This window comes from Etheostoma spectabile, chromosome 21 (assembly GCF_008692095.1).
Source record: "Etheostoma spectabile isolate EspeVRDwgs_2016 chromosome 21, UIUC_Espe_1.0, whole genome shotgun sequence".
NCBI lineage: Eukaryota > Metazoa > Chordata > Actinopteri > Perciformes > Percidae > Etheostoma > Etheostoma spectabile.
In genome coordinates this window covers 4,789,001-4,804,354 of record NC_045753.1, presented here as the reverse complement: position 1 = coordinate 4,804,354, position 15,354 = coordinate 4,789,001, and the positions used below count along the sequence as shown (strand labels likewise).

At 39.9% G+C, this 15,354-nt stretch overlaps 1 protein-coding gene and 2 long non-coding RNA genes across 3 annotated transcripts in view; 2 read left to right on the top strand and 1 right to left on the bottom strand.

Annotated features, from left to right (window-relative positions):
* Positions 1 to 15,354, top strand: part of ryr2a (ryanodine receptor 2a (cardiac)) — a 250,065-nt gene that overhangs the window by 43,884 nt on the left and 190,827 nt on the right. The gene's annotated exons all lie outside the window — the stretch shown is intronic.
* LOC116671554 (uncharacterized) lies at positions 103 to 14,683 on the bottom strand. Its single transcript, XR_004327288.1, has 3 exons — positions 14,671 to 14,683; positions 3,539 to 3,544; positions 103 to 285 (listed from the first exon to the last, which is right to left on the bottom strand). It is a non-coding gene; the product is annotated as an uncharacterized LOC116671554 (long non-coding RNA).
* On the top strand, positions 1,063 to 11,944 carry LOC116671575 (uncharacterized). Its single transcript, XR_004327308.1, has 3 exons — positions 1,063 to 1,156; positions 3,809 to 3,811; positions 11,935 to 11,944. It is a non-coding gene; the product is annotated as an uncharacterized LOC116671575 (long non-coding RNA).

Here is a 15,354-nt window from a genome sequence, read left to right as displayed (position 1 = left end):
AGTCTAAGTACTGGGTTATTTTGGTTGAATCCTACTACCCAGCCCTAGTGGTTGGGCTCCTTGCTTTCACATCACAAGCAAACATTAACAACAGTAAGTCCGACTCAGTGGTGAGTGTTACCGAAGCAGAGGGACAGACAGAGCTGTAGCCGAGCCAAAGTAGAACACTTTTTAGTAAATTAACTTCCTCAGTTATCATGCAAATAAAACGCTGATACAGATAATCTGCAAACTGCCAAAATACGTCCAAATAATCAGCCCTGGGCGATAATCGGTCTATCCCTACTTAACACTGTTTCTACCCTGGGCAGAAGTCACACCACTCCCGGCAGACTGTAGACATCTGTGGGATCACAAAATGACTGAGGATGCAACCTGCCGCTGGATGTCAATATGGCTTAGGGACACTTCTGAGGTACAGAGTAACGTAGGGAGTGCTGAGGCCACAGTTTGAGTAAAATGCTTGGAGTTTACATAAACACGAATGCTTCCTATAGAGGTTAAAATATATATATATATTTTTTTTTACTTGATTTCATTAAAATGTGTGTATGTGTTACTGCCGAAGGCTAACCATTTCCCTCTGCCAACAGTCAAATTTGTTATTTGTTATGACCAACAGTCCAGAAACCACAGTTTTTCATGAGTTTTTTTCATGTGTATTATCACAAAAGACACAGAAAAGGAACAAATACTCCGATTTTAGAAGCTGGTTGCAGAGAATGTTTGACTCTAATTGATTGTTTCATTATTTAGTACAATGAATAAATAGCTGTGAGGGTGGATAATCTTGTGCATAAGTGTATTTCAAAAGATATATTGTTATTACAGAGGTAGATGTGACAATTAGTCGACTAATCTGTGGTTTTGGTCTTACTCGACTAAGACTTTTTTAGTTTTATAAGTAGTTTTTAGGCTTATTCATGGTCAATTACTCATTTCCAAGATACTTATGAGCAATTCTGATGAACACAAGATTAATTTTGTAGAGTCTCAATTTTACAGATGATTAATTAACTACATTTATATTGTGCTTTTTTTTGTCTTAACCCCCTCTCAAAGCGCACAGCTATGTCGATTAAATCAACTAATCGATTAGTCGACAAAATCATGTAAGTGGTTAGTCAAGTAAGAATTTCTTTAGTCGAGGACAGCCGTAGAAAAGCCCTAAAATAGATAAGTGATGCATTATATTTCTACTAAATGTAAATTAAAATAATTGACTGAGTGAGTGATTATCAGTATTTATTCAGTGTACAGTATTTAAAGAGTGAAGTGTCTCCCTCTCTGCTTTCCTCTTCCCTCTGCTTTTCTCAGATTACATCATTGACGCTTCCCCCTCCTCCACTCTCATTCTCTCTGTGCCAAGCTTTTAAACCCTCCTCCGCTGACCTGCCGTGTGTGTGTGTGTGTGTGTGTGTGTGGTGTGTGTGTGTGTGTGTGTGTGTGTGTGTGTGTGGTTGTGTGTGTGTGTGTGTGTGTGTGGGTGTGTGTGTGTGTGTGGTGTGTGGTGTGTGTGTGTGTGTAAATCCCTGATGCTATAAAACTGGATACTTGGAATACAACTCGCACAAACACCATACACACACAGTACTACAGCACATACTGACGCACAGCAGGCTGATCTGGCACATACAGGACAGCAGCAATGTAGCAGAAGCTGCTGAAATCCTCCGGTTAGATTTTGACTGCTTTAATATAGACCTTTGGGCTGTGACACCTAGAATGGGAACTGCGGGGACATGCAAAAAGACAGATTCATAGTCCCTCTACACATACATACAGTATATGACTAAATATTTGAGTAGGCAGACTTGTTCTAAATGTTGGTGAAGGACTTTACAGTGACTTGGACCTTATTGTGTGTCCCTCTATAGCTTTGATACTAGCCCAGAATTAGCATGCATCAGTGAAATGCAGCTGCAGGTTTAGCATCAAAATTGTAATGTGATGTAAAACTTGAGAAAATTTTTTTTTTAGTTTATGTATTTACTCATATACAAATACTACAGATTATGATACACACAATCAACAATAGCTGTGATGGAGAGATGCAAACAGCCCTCAGAGGGGCTATATCTGGGCACTCTCTAATGCATACTCAAATGAAAATAGAAAGACACTTAAATACTAATAAGAAAAGAGAAGAAAGAGTGAGAAAAAAGCCCGAGCTACAATTACACACAATATCGAATCAACAGAATACAAATGAAAGGTAAAATATTAGTAGTCACATGGGCTGTGCAACGTTATCCTACAGGGATAACGTTGCACAGACAAAAACAAGCATTTAACAGCTTCCTTACATTGTACAAGTGTTAGCTTTGGAAAAGGCAAAGCATTCCATTTCACTGAACCTCTGTTATTTGAGCAAAGCACCGAACCCCCCCCCCCCCAGCTGCTCAGGGCACTGGGCCACTCACTTTGACATCTCTCCATTAGCGCATGGAGAAATACACACACCTGAGCATGTGTGTGTATTTCAGGCCTGTGCGTAGTGTGTAATAACAACAGAGTGTAAATTGTAATTTACCCATAGGGGATCGATAAAGAGTATTTAATATTAATATATTTAATAAATTAAATAAATTAAATAGAATATAAACCAAACTGAAGTTGAGATAAATGTACGACAGATAGGAGGCCTGAGTTTGTGATTATTTCAAGTGGCACAATTATGAAGTTGGTAACAGGAAAAAAAAGAAAAAAAGAATTCATTATAGAATGAAGGAATTATCTTGTTCAGAGATTTGTGGGAAGTAACGGGGCGTGTGCCTGCGCTGGGATTCATCATTCTATGAACACACCTGGGAACTATTCTGCTGTTTAAGAACACGTCATGAATCACATGTAGACTTTTCTTAGGGACTTTCTTAAGAACACATCTAAGCGAAAACTTAGGAAGATATTGGTGAATGAGGCCCATTGTTTGGATTTTGCAGGAATCACCTTTACTGTTCTGGTTCAGCTATCACACTATTGTTTCCAGCAGCAGGCAGCCTTTTTTTATGAAAAATCTGATAAACCCACTGTACACTTGGTGCTCAGGAGCAAAAAGCAGACAAACAAACAAACAATGAGCAAACCAGGGCTATAAAGAGAGTGACTATTACATTTACAGTCACAGGTGGATACAAGCACTTTTCTAAATAAATACTGTAGTTCAGTGTCTGCAGTAAATAGGCTGTTTGCTAATAAGTCAACCCTAACAGCTTTAAAGGTTATGTTAATGTTATCTGTATAGCTTTTTGCACTTTAGCCAAAATGTCAATTAATGCAGGCCTACAGAAATTGTTCAATACTTTGGGAATATGATTTGCTTTTGTTCTGCTAGTGACATAAGAAGATCATATCAATCTCATAGCTGTGTTTAATACGGAGCTGGAGTCAGGATGTGGTTAGCCTAGCTTAGCCAAATTCTGTCCTGGCTTCTAGAGATGGGAAGTCAAGTGGATTTTTCTGATATTTTTACTTCACCGTTTGTTTTTGTGGCATCTTTCTACTTTTACTCCTTACATTTTAACACAAATATCGGTACGTTCTACTCCTTACATGTTATAAAATTGGCTCGTTACTTTAGTTTGTCAAGAATTGCAAGGGCGCGCACGCTACACGGAGGAAAAAAAGTGAGAGAAAAGAAAAAGAGGATAATCAGTTGAGATTGTGTGTGTGTGTGTGTGTGGTGTGTGTGTGGTGTGTGTGTGTGTGTGTTGCGCGTCTTTGAGAACTGTAAGTCTTATAACTCATGTTGTCAGTTCATTTTGTTGTTGTATTGGTTTATAGTTAAAGTAAATTTAAAGTAAGTTAGCTAGTGATGTTGTTTGTGTTCTTCACCTGTTACCTAGGTTGCACTTGGCTGTTGATTCGATATAATGGAGATTGTTGAACACCCTCGCTCACGTTTGTATTTCAGGTGCATTATTTACATGCTACAGTTACACTGCATTAAGATAATGGAATCAATAAGTTTATTGTTATTTGCTAGCATATATATAATTCCAATGGGTTGTGTATGGTAGCCTTTACGATGTTTATTTATTTATTTGCAGAACCACACACACAACACCACACACACACACACACACACACACACACACACACACACACACACACACACACTCGCAACCACACAGACACAGCATAGCAGAGCTACCCACGCCCATGTTTGTAATGTAGCTTGAGTCTAATAAAGCCTCAAAAGAGAGAAAATGTCTCCGTCCGTGTTTTAACGGTCACACCTGGGGCCAAGTTGGAAACCTGAATCAGATCCAGTCCTAATCTAGTCCTCACATTTTTCAATAATTTCATTGGAGTTATTATTGTTTGCGTCATCAATACCCAATTCAATCTAACTGGATGGGAATATACGTTGCACTTGACGCACCACTACGAGATGACTTGACGGATTCGGCGGCATTCATTTGCGGCAAATCATTGTGGTTTGATGTTGGAAACAATATCACATAGTTGTATGGACGGGAACATGATTGAAAATGAAGAAAACAGAGATCCCAGAGATTCAGCAGACAAGCAGGAACACATTCCCATCATCCTCTGCCTTATCTGAGAGACATGTTTGAGATAGTAGGCATCAAGAATGTCTCCTGCCCAATGTGCTGGGAACTTCTTAATGAATGTCAGTTTAGTTACCGGTATTCATATTTTATCCTTTATTTTCTTTCCAGAAGCCATATCTGAGCACACACACATACATGTATATTCCTTTAAATGTAAAGAGGAAGATTAAAAAAGAGAAACTGGATCTGTAAATACTAACTTATATCTTGATGCTCAGTCACTTGCTCTGTCACATCGAGTGTCATTTTAGAGATTTTATCCTACATTCTGCTTAATTTTCTGCATTATCCTCGGCTTTTGAACTGGTGGACTCAGTGAACAGGATTAAAGATGTTAACAGTGCCTTACCCAATTTTTTGTTCCCTCATTCTGAATCCCTTTCTCTCCCTCTCTTTTGTGTCAGAGGAGGATTAATAAGTGATCCTGCTTGTCTACCTTTGGACTACAATCATGCCTCTATGATAGCACTCTCTCTTTCTCTTTTTCTTTCTCTCTCTCTCTCTCTCTCTCTCTCTCTCTCTCTCTCTCCTCTCTCTCTCTCTCTCTCTCTCCTCTGATCCTGCACTACAGGGAGGTCTTTTTTAAGGTTTCCACTGACTGCTACTGTTGAATAAGCTGTTGTGTAAGACTTTGTATTCAACTCTGCTGCTTTTGAGTGTAGTCCTGATGACCACTGACCATGCACTCTAATGTGCTTTTTTTGCGTGTGCGCGCACATATCAGATTCTGTTTTTATGCTTGTGCCCACATTGTTTGAGTGTGTGTGTTTGAGTTTGACTGTGTGGACTACATAAGACAATGTTATTTTTGTCAGTCTATTTATGTGTGTGTGGGAGGACGGCAGATGCGGCCTAAGAGTGTTTTTCTCAAGGAAGGAAAGCCATTTTGTCGCTACACACACACACACACACACACACACACACACACACACACACACACACACAACACACACACACCACACACACACACAACAGACAGACCCACACTGCACATTTATAAATGTTTTAAAGGGAACCTACCTACCTGTTTTTCCATATTTTCTGTCATATCTATAATGTTACAATGTCAGATTTTCATGTTAAACGTGGCCAAAGCTTCAAATAATGAGGTTAACATCCCTGTGAACAAAAATCTCAGATTTCTCTATGTTCTGAACGCTCCGCTTTCACCATTTTTTGTTACGTAACACAGATCTGGGTTTCTATGATTGGTCCAGTCAGGCTATTGCAGTTTCTATTGCAGCTATTGCTGTGTTCACATAGGACTAGCTACATGCTAAGTCGTGGAAAGGTGTGATCTTGGTTGCCATTTTTTTTTAATTTCTGCCCTATTTGAGTATTAGGCCTATGCTGAAACATATTTGGGTTGGTAGTATTTTGTTCAGAAGCTTTTATCTGCAATTTGTGACTGTAGAATGTTCAGAAATGTATTTTGGCCCTAAACCATTTGGTGATTATGAACCAGCAAAAGTATTTTGAAGTCTATTATTTGAGGCACAGGAAGCCAGTGTAAAGACTTCAGAAATGGAGTGATGTGATCCACTCTCTTGGTCTTAGTGAGGACTCGAGCAGCAGCGTTCTGAATCAGCTGCAGCTGTCTGAGTGATTTTCTTTTTTTTAGGGACACCTGTAAAGACATCATTCCAGTAGTCAAGTCTACTAAAGATAAAAGTATGGACAAGTTTTTCCAGATCCTGCTGAGACATAAGTCCTTTAACCCTAGATATATTCTAAAGGTGTCTGACTTTGTAGTTGTGTTAATGTCCATGACCACACCAAGATTTCTGGCTTTGTCTGTTGTTTTTAACATTTGAAGGTGAGCGCTGACTTTTAATAGTTCCTCCTTTTGCGCCAAAAAAAACCCCACCTCAGTTGTTTCTTCATTTAAGTTAAGAGGCCTTTAATTCCACAGGACAGATGAAGACTTCAAAGGGGAGAGAGAAGGGGAATGACATGCAGCAAAGGGCCGCAGGTCAGATTTGAAGAGTTAACCTCTATATATGTGTGCCTGCTCTACCAACTGAGCTAACCCGGCCACGGATTTGAAGCCTTTTATTGGTGATTTTTCACAGCACAGAGTCCTGCTCAGTTGAAGTCAGTCTCACTCGGATCGAGTGCAACAGCAGCGGAGATTCCAGAGACTTGCGGAAGTGCGTTGACCAATCGGAGCAATTTTTTGTTTTTGTTTTTTTGGGAGCGGGGCTTAATAAGACAGGCGCTCCAACAAAGCATCTCAGACCGAGGGGGAATACAGGGACAGCAGCCATGGGCAGTATGAAAAAAATAAAGTGTTGTTAAAGAAATAAAGCATTGTAACCATGTTCCAGTAGAATCAAAATCAAGTAAAAATTGAAAACATAAAAATTTTCCCCTTTAAAAAACCCGGGTATAGGAACCCAAAAGGTCACTTAGTTTTTTTAAAGCTCAAAAACAAAATCTTTTAAAAATCTACACCTTTTATTCAAGTAAAGGATGGGCAGTCCTTTTATCCACTCCTTCCCTTTAAAGTCTTTAGGCTTTTCCAGCGCCAGATTTTTGTTTTTTCTCATTGTTTGGCTTTAAAAACACCCTTTGCGTGCATTAAACCAAATTTTTCAGACTCAATTTTAGGTGTGGGGAAGGGGGGATGCTGAGGTGTTTGCCACCTCGCTGCCCGAATTTGGGATTCGTAAAATGGGACTAAGAAACCAATATTTTGTACCACCAAATAAATTTTTCTGCAGGTCTTTTAAGGTGCTTGAATGCACGTGTTTTTGCCACTACAGCAAACTCTCCTCGCATCTGCTAGCTGCCTGTCCCCTGAACCTGTAAAAAAATCTCTCGCTACTCTAGCTGCCTGTCCCCTAAACACGTAAAAAAAAAAACTCCCGCTATCTGCTAGCTGTGTCCCCCCGAAAAACTGAAAAACATCTCCCACTACTCTAGATGCCTGTCCCCTTTAACACACTTTCAAAGTACCAAACTGCCGATGAGCATACACATATTCAGCCTATAACCGACCAGAAGGTTGGGGGGGGGGTTTGGGGCAGGAAGGGTTGGGGGACGGGGGTGAGAAGAAGGGGGGGGGAGCAAACCACCCTTTTTTGAAATATTTAACTCATTTTAAAAAATGACATCACCCTCTTTTTGGGGCACCTTCAAAAAACGCGCCACTGTGGGGGTATACACCGGGATGCAGACTAGAAAAAAAGGGGTATTGTCAACCGGTCAACCGTAAAGCAGCTAGCTATTACCCAGCGGGGTCGGGGGCGAAAACGTCTCACCACCGAGTTTTAAAAAGCATTTGAACCCATTTAAATGTGTTTGCATGGTTTAACCCGTAGCTTACAAAAAACCAGTGGGCCGTGCACACGATTTTAAAATTAACACTGCCAGTTCCAAAAGTGGGTCATTTTCTGTTTGGAAATTAATCCAGAGGGTTCCGTACCCTTTTTAAAAAAATTTTGTACCAAATAGTTCTGTTTTAGTCTTCATGTATATTCCCCTTTGGGGAAAAAATTCAATATGGGACTTTAAGCAATATTTCATGTTGTCATTTGGCAAAAAGATTCCATAATATCTTTTCAGCCTATTGTTATTCAATGGGTCTGAGCGAAAATGAGACTACAGCATCTCCTTCTTGGCACTGTTTTCAGGCTTTAGAGAATCTAGCCGCGACAGGAGACTTTGGTCAATCACAGGTCATTTTAGGGAGCGAGAACATTTCTATTGGCTGCTCTGCACATGCAGACAGAGAGCGGAGAGTTGCAGGAAGAGTTCTCACTCTACTTTTTGTGTTGCTTTCTCCCTACTGCAGCTTTAAAGTTTTAGTCCATTAGATTTCCATCTAGTTAATTGTCTGTTAAGTTCCTATCTAAGAGTGAGTTAAAACAATGGTGAATAAAAGCGCTTTTATTTTCTGCATTGCCAAGTAATACAATCTCAACTTGTCACTGCCAATTATGCACATTCCATTATACTCTGAAATTGGGAACTTCGAATGAGGAAAGATGCAAACAAAAAAGTTTTAATCGGGTGCCCACGTTTCATTACTGCTGACTCACAATGGCAAACAAACAGACACGAGAAAGAAGACTGTTGAACTTCAAATCCAAAATGTATAGGCTTTCTCTCAGTCAGCCTCTAGTGGCTGTTAGAGAAAATGCAGCTGAGACAATTCCACTTTCCTTTCAACCATTATCTACTGTAATGGTTTCCACTGCAGTTAAAGTGACTGGATTTCGCACTTACACACATGCTACAAATGTGCCATCACTACATGTGCCTCAGAACTGCCAGTGATCTTCTCTCAGTCCCTCTCTGTCTGTCTCTTTTCCATTTTTTCACACTCTCTCTCTCTCTCTCTCTCTCTCTCTCTCTCTCTCTCTCTCTCTCCATAGAAGGCAAACTACTGCTGACAGACACCAGACATCTTTATGTAGGGAACAGTTTTGTGTGTGTGTGTGTGTGTGTGTGTGTATGTGTCAGCTATTATAAATGACACTAAGATATTATTCCCGTTATTGATCGCCATAGTAGGTATCTTAACTACCTCCCAGTTCATTGTGTGCATGTTGTATGTACGTTTTGGCAGTAGGGATTGTATCTGCCAGACATAAGTCATTAAGACATTATGTCATCTTTGTGTGTGGTGGCGTGTGCGTGTGCGTGTGTGTGTGCGTGTGCGTGTGTGTGTGCGTGTGTGTAATGGTATTCCCTCGGCCCACACATCCAGATAATTAAGCAGACTCACAGTGACTGATGAATTCCAGAGGCAGTCTTATGACAACTACAATGTTTCCCAATGGAGCTCCATTACAGTTGGCTCTTTCCAGCTGCATCTATTAGGCAAGGCAAGGCAAGGCAGCTTTATTTATATAGCACATTTCAGCAACAGGGCAATTCAAAGTGCTTTACACAAAATCATTAAAACAGATAAAACACAAGTACAAACAGTTAAAAGTCATAAGCATTAAAAATCAATAAGACACATGAATAGACAGTTAAAAACAAAATAGAAACATTAGGACACATAAAACACAAGAATAAAAGTTACAGTGCAGCATAAGAAAGAAATGAGCATTAATTTAAAGAAAGGCAGCATCAAAAAGAAAGGTCTTCAGCCTTGATTTAAAAGAAACTGAGAGTAGCAGCGGATCTGCAGGTTTCTGGGAGTTTATTCCAGATATGAGGAGCATAGAAACTGAAAGCTGCTTCACCCTGTTTAGTTCTGACTCTGGGGACAGAAAGTAGACCTGTCCCAGATGACCTGAGAGGTCTGGGGGGGTCATAGTGTAGTAGCAGATCAGAAATGTATTTGGACCTAAACCGTTAAGGGATTTATAAACTAGCAAGAGTACTTTGAAATCAATTCTTTGAGACACAGGAAGCCAGTGTAAAGACTTCAGAACTGGAGTGATGTGATCCAGTCTCTTGGTCTTAGTGAGGACTCGAGCAGCAGCGTTCTGAATCAGCTGCAGCTGTCTGATTGATTTTTTAGGGAGACCTGTAAAGACCCCGTTACAGTAGTCAAGTCTACTGAAGATGAAAGCATGGACCAGTTTTTCCAAGTCCTGTTGACACATAAGTCCTTTAACCCTTGATATGTTCTTTAGGTGATAGTAGGCTGACTTGTAATTGTCTTAATGTGGCTGTTAAAGTTCAGGTCTGAGTCCATGACTACACCCAGATTTCTGGCTTTGTCTGTTGTTTTTAACATTGTTGTTTGAAGCTGAGCGCAGACTTTTAATCGTCCTCTTTTTTCCAAAAACAACTACCTCAGTTTTTCCTTCATTTAATTTCAGAAAGTTCTGGCACATCCAGTCGTTAATTTTTTTCGATGCAGTTAGTCAGTTTTTGTATTTGACTATAGTCCCCTGGCGATAAGGTTATGTAAATTTGTGTGTCATCCGCATAACTATGGTAACTTATTTTGTTTTTCTCCCATAATCTGAGCCAGTGGAAGCATGTAGATGTTAAACAGAAGAGGCCCAGAATGGAGCCTTGCGGAACTCCGCACGTCATATTTGTACGCTCAGATGTATAATTACCTATTGACACAAAGTAATCCCTATTCTTAGGTAGGATTCAAACCAGTTTAGTACTAAGCCAGAAAGTCCTACCCAGTTTTCCAATCGGTCTAGTAATATGTCATGGTCGACCGTGTCAAATGCAGCACTGAGATCAAGTAATACTAAGATTGAAATTTTGCCACTATCTGTGTTAAGGTGGATGTCATTAAAGACTTTGACAAGAGCCGGTTCAGTGCTGTGGTGTGGTCGGAAACCCGACTGAAAGGTATCAAAACTGTTGCTTAGTGACAAGAAATGGTTGAGTTGTTGAAAGACTACTTTTTCAATGATTTTACTTAAAAACGGAAGGTTTGATATTGGCCTATAGTTGCTCATTAGTGACTTGTCTAGGTTGTTCTTTTTTAAAAGTGGCTTGATTACTGCAGTTTTCAGGGCCCGTGGAAAGATACCTGAAAGAAGAGATGTGTTCACAATCTGTAGAAGATCAGAAGTCAAACAATTGGAAACATTTTTGAAAAGTCCCGTTGGTAGAATATCAAGGCAACAGGTCGAGGTTTTCAGATGTTGAATAATGTCCTCCAGGTTTGTATGGTTGATTGTGTGAAATTCTGTCATATTGGAACTAGTTTGCTTGAACACTGTGACAACACATGTCCTGAACTTGATATGGAGGCACTGACTGTTTGTCTAATCTTCTGAATTTTGTCTTTGAAGAAGGAGGCAAAGTCATTGCAGGCCTTGGTAGATAAAAGTTCAGATGCTACTGGTACTGGAGGGTTTGTTAACCTATCAACAGTAGCAAACAAAGCACGTGAATTATTATTGTTTCTAGAGATAATATCAGAGAAGAAGGACCTTCTTGCATTCCTCAGTTCCAAATTATAAATGCGAAGTCTCTCTTTATAGGTGTTATAATGGACCAGGAGATTTGTTTTTCGCCACCTTCGTTCAGCTTTCCTACACTCTCTTTTTTCTGTTCTCACCAGTAGGACATTTCTCCATGGAGATCTTTTCTTACCAGAGACAACTTTGACCTTAGTGGGAGCAATGGCATCAATAACATTTGTAATTTTACAGTTGAAATTGTCTACAAGCTCACTGACTGATAGCCCAGAGAGGGCGGGTGTGGAGGAGAAAAGCTGAATAAATGTTTCACTGGTGTTTTCAGTGATATACAGTTTTCTGATTATCTTTGTTTGGACACTTTTGGGCACATTAAACTACATTCTGCTTGTATGGTATAGTGACCAGAAGCCTGCTGGGCCCTGCTAATCATCAATGTCATTAAGCTGCAGCCTGAGAGAAACACTGCAACAGACAGTTCACCCGAAGTATCCCCTTAGGAGAGACCTTCACTCCTTGGCCATTTTCCACAGTCTGTTTGCACTTATTGTGGTACAGAGGCCTCATAAATGATGAAACAACATAGGAAGCCCTCACTCATCTTAATATATGTTGATTTGTTAGAATCTGCAACTTCCTGTAGGTTGCACCTATTTTAATAAAATGAAGCCTTATGACCTGGCTTTTCTAGATGTTCCACCTACTTTTTGAATATTTACGCTATGGAGTTATAAATTAGTCCGGTACCAGACCTCTGAATCAACGCCCACATCTTAGATTTGTTCAGTCAAATGGGTCTGGTAATGTGCTAATTGCTGTTTACACCAGCTGGAGAAACTGTTGATAATGCGTTAAGAGCTCAGGAAGCTCAGGAAGCTCAGGAAGCTCAGTAAGCGAGACCTACAGAAAATAACATCACGGTTGGATTTGATTAGGTGCAACAAAGCATAATATCGACCACGCCCATTAGTAATGTTGGCTGTGGTCAGTGGTTAAACTGACTTAACACTGCTGTTCAGCCTGTGTTAAGTTAGGCTGTGTCTACACAGGAGGTGTAGCATGAGCCACACAGTAACAGAACAACAGCTCCGTCTGTGTCTACGCAGGATGCATTCAGGCACAGTATTGAGAGTAGTTTACCCGGCAGTACACAAACACTGTAGTTCTGTGTGTAAAATGGAAGCAAATGGACTTGAAGCTAGGGCCGGGCAATATATAGAATATTATATTGACAGTGATATCTGAGACTTAAAATTGTCTTCAATTTTGGATATCGCGATAGGAGTCGTTTTTTACTGGCTTTAAAGGCTGCATTACAGTAATGTGATATCATTTTCTGAACTTACCTGACTTACTAGCTGATTTATTTTTTGCCTTTACCTATTTAGTCATTATATCCATGGTACTGATGATTTTTTTTATCACAAATCTCATTGTGTAAATATTGGTTCAGTTTTCAGCTAACATGTAGGCCTGCGCAATATTGGAAAAATCTTACATTGCAATATTTTTGACATAAGATGACATAAATAGCTCTGTTTGGAAATAATAAATCATTCTTGACTACTGCAGGGATTTTGTAAGGGAGTGCATCTACATAAAAGAAAAAAATGAAAAAGGTTCTTTTCTAATGTGAACCATTCTTTGTTGATCTTTAATGCTTTACACACACCAAAGCAAGCTGTGACTAACGTTACTCTTCTGAAGTGGTTTTGGAGAGGGAAATTAGGTAGAAATACGCTGGTGGACTAGCATGACACCATTGTATTCATATAATAATCAATCCAGGCTAACGTGAATGACAGTGACTGCATGTTGCTTCCTCTAAATTTAGTTTTAACAGTTTTTATTGATTTTCCATAAACAATGTAGCATTTTCTACAGCACATAATGGACCAAATATGTACAAACAATATATGGCTGTGTTATGCAGAAATTAACCAACATGAAAAGAACCCCACATCTCAACCCACCCACCCATCCATCCCATCCCATTGTCCCTATAGGTCCAGATCAAGAATAATTGTCCAAGTGACAATAATAGTAAAAGTAGGATATCTCAGTAAATAAGACAAGTGAAATGAAATACGTAAACAAGAAAAATAAATTAATTAATTAAAAAAAAAAAAAAAAATTAAATAAAAAAAAAAAAAATAAAAAAAGGGGGGGGGGGGGGGCTGCTGACGCTTCAGTCTTATAATAACACCTTAGTCATCCATAATTAATGGAGTTTGCAAGCTCTCATAGTACTCTAAAAAGGGGGCCCAGACCTTCCTGAAAGTTTGCAGGGAACTTTTAAGGGTGTATCTGATCTTTTCGAGCTTTAGGAAATACATAACATCTCTAATCCACCTTGTAAAGCTGGGGGGAGCATGTTCATTCCAAGAGAGCAGGATGAGACGCCTGGCAATCAGGGAGGTGAATGCTACAAGGGGGCGATTTTCAAGGGCTAATCCAAATAGGGCACTTACAGGGTTAGGATCGATGTTTCTTCGAAGCATCTTAGAGTAGGCACCACAAATGTTAGCCCAGAAAGCATTAAGTTTGGGGCAAGACCAGAACATATGTATATGGTCCGCTGGTTGACCTTTACAGTGAGGGCATGAGGGGTCTATATTAGGGAAAATTTTCACCAGCCTTGTTTTGGTCAAGTGTACTCTTAGAACTATTTTGAGTTGTATCACGCTGTGTCTGGCACAGGGAGAAGATGTATGTACTAAGTCAAGCACCTCTTTCCATTGATCATCTGTAAATTCCTCACCAAGATCCTCCTCCCAAAGTCTCCTGACGTCCTGCAAAGAGTGTGGGGAGATATTGCATATGCTGTTGTAAAGAATTGAGATTACACCTTTACGTGAAGGGGATAACAAAAGAATCTGGTCAACCATGTTGCCTACTGGCAAATCTGGAAAGGAGGTTATGTTTTTCTGGACAAAGTGTTTAATTTGGAGGAATCTAAAGAAGTGAGACTTTGGTAAATTAAATAATTGAGAGAGTTGGGGAAATGATCCGAACTTGCCCTCCACAAACAGATTGGAAATAGACTTAATGCCCTTTGAGGACCAAGTTCCAAAGTTTGCATCTGAAAGAGAAGGTGGGAAGTTATAATTATTCTTTATGGGGGATGTATGGATGTTGTCTGCAACTTAAAATGTCGTCTAAATTGAGACCAAATTCTAATTGATTGGTAGACCACTGGGTTAGCGCAAAAATTGGCTTCGAGGGGGGGAGATGGGCACATAGAATGGAGCCTAAATCAAGTGAGCTCGAGGCCGCTCCATTGCATCCAGACCTCATGCCGCGCTGGGGCAACCTCCTCCAATCCAGTGTAACAATGTCTTAATATTGCATGCCCAATAATAGTTAATAAAATTAGGTAGAGCTAGACCCGCAAGCTTTTTAGATCTCTGGAGGGTGCTTCTTTTGATTCTGGGTGGCTTACCGTTCCAAATAAACGAAGATACCACTCCTCTCTAATGATACAAAAAACGATTTCTATCATGGATGGGGATATTTGGAAGAGGTAGAGGAATTTGGTAACACAACCATTTTAATAAGATTAATTCGGCCTGCTAAGGACAGCGGGAGATTCATCCACCTGTCCATGTCTTTTTACATTTTTCGAACAGGACTGAAAATTCTTAGTGAAAAGGGACAAAAAGGAAGGAGTAATTTCGATTCCAAGATATTTAAAGCCCTTGTTGACAATTCTAAAAGGGAAATGTGATGCAGGGATTAAAGTGGCTGCCTGATTAAGAGGAAACATCTCGCTTTTTTCAAAGTTTATTTTATAGCCGGAGAGACTTCCGAAATGAGCCAGAATCTTAAGAATGGAGGGAACAGAGCTAAGTGGGTCTGAGACGTATAAGAGAATGTCGTCTGCATATAGGGATACTTTGTGCGTGAGGCCCCAACGCTGTATG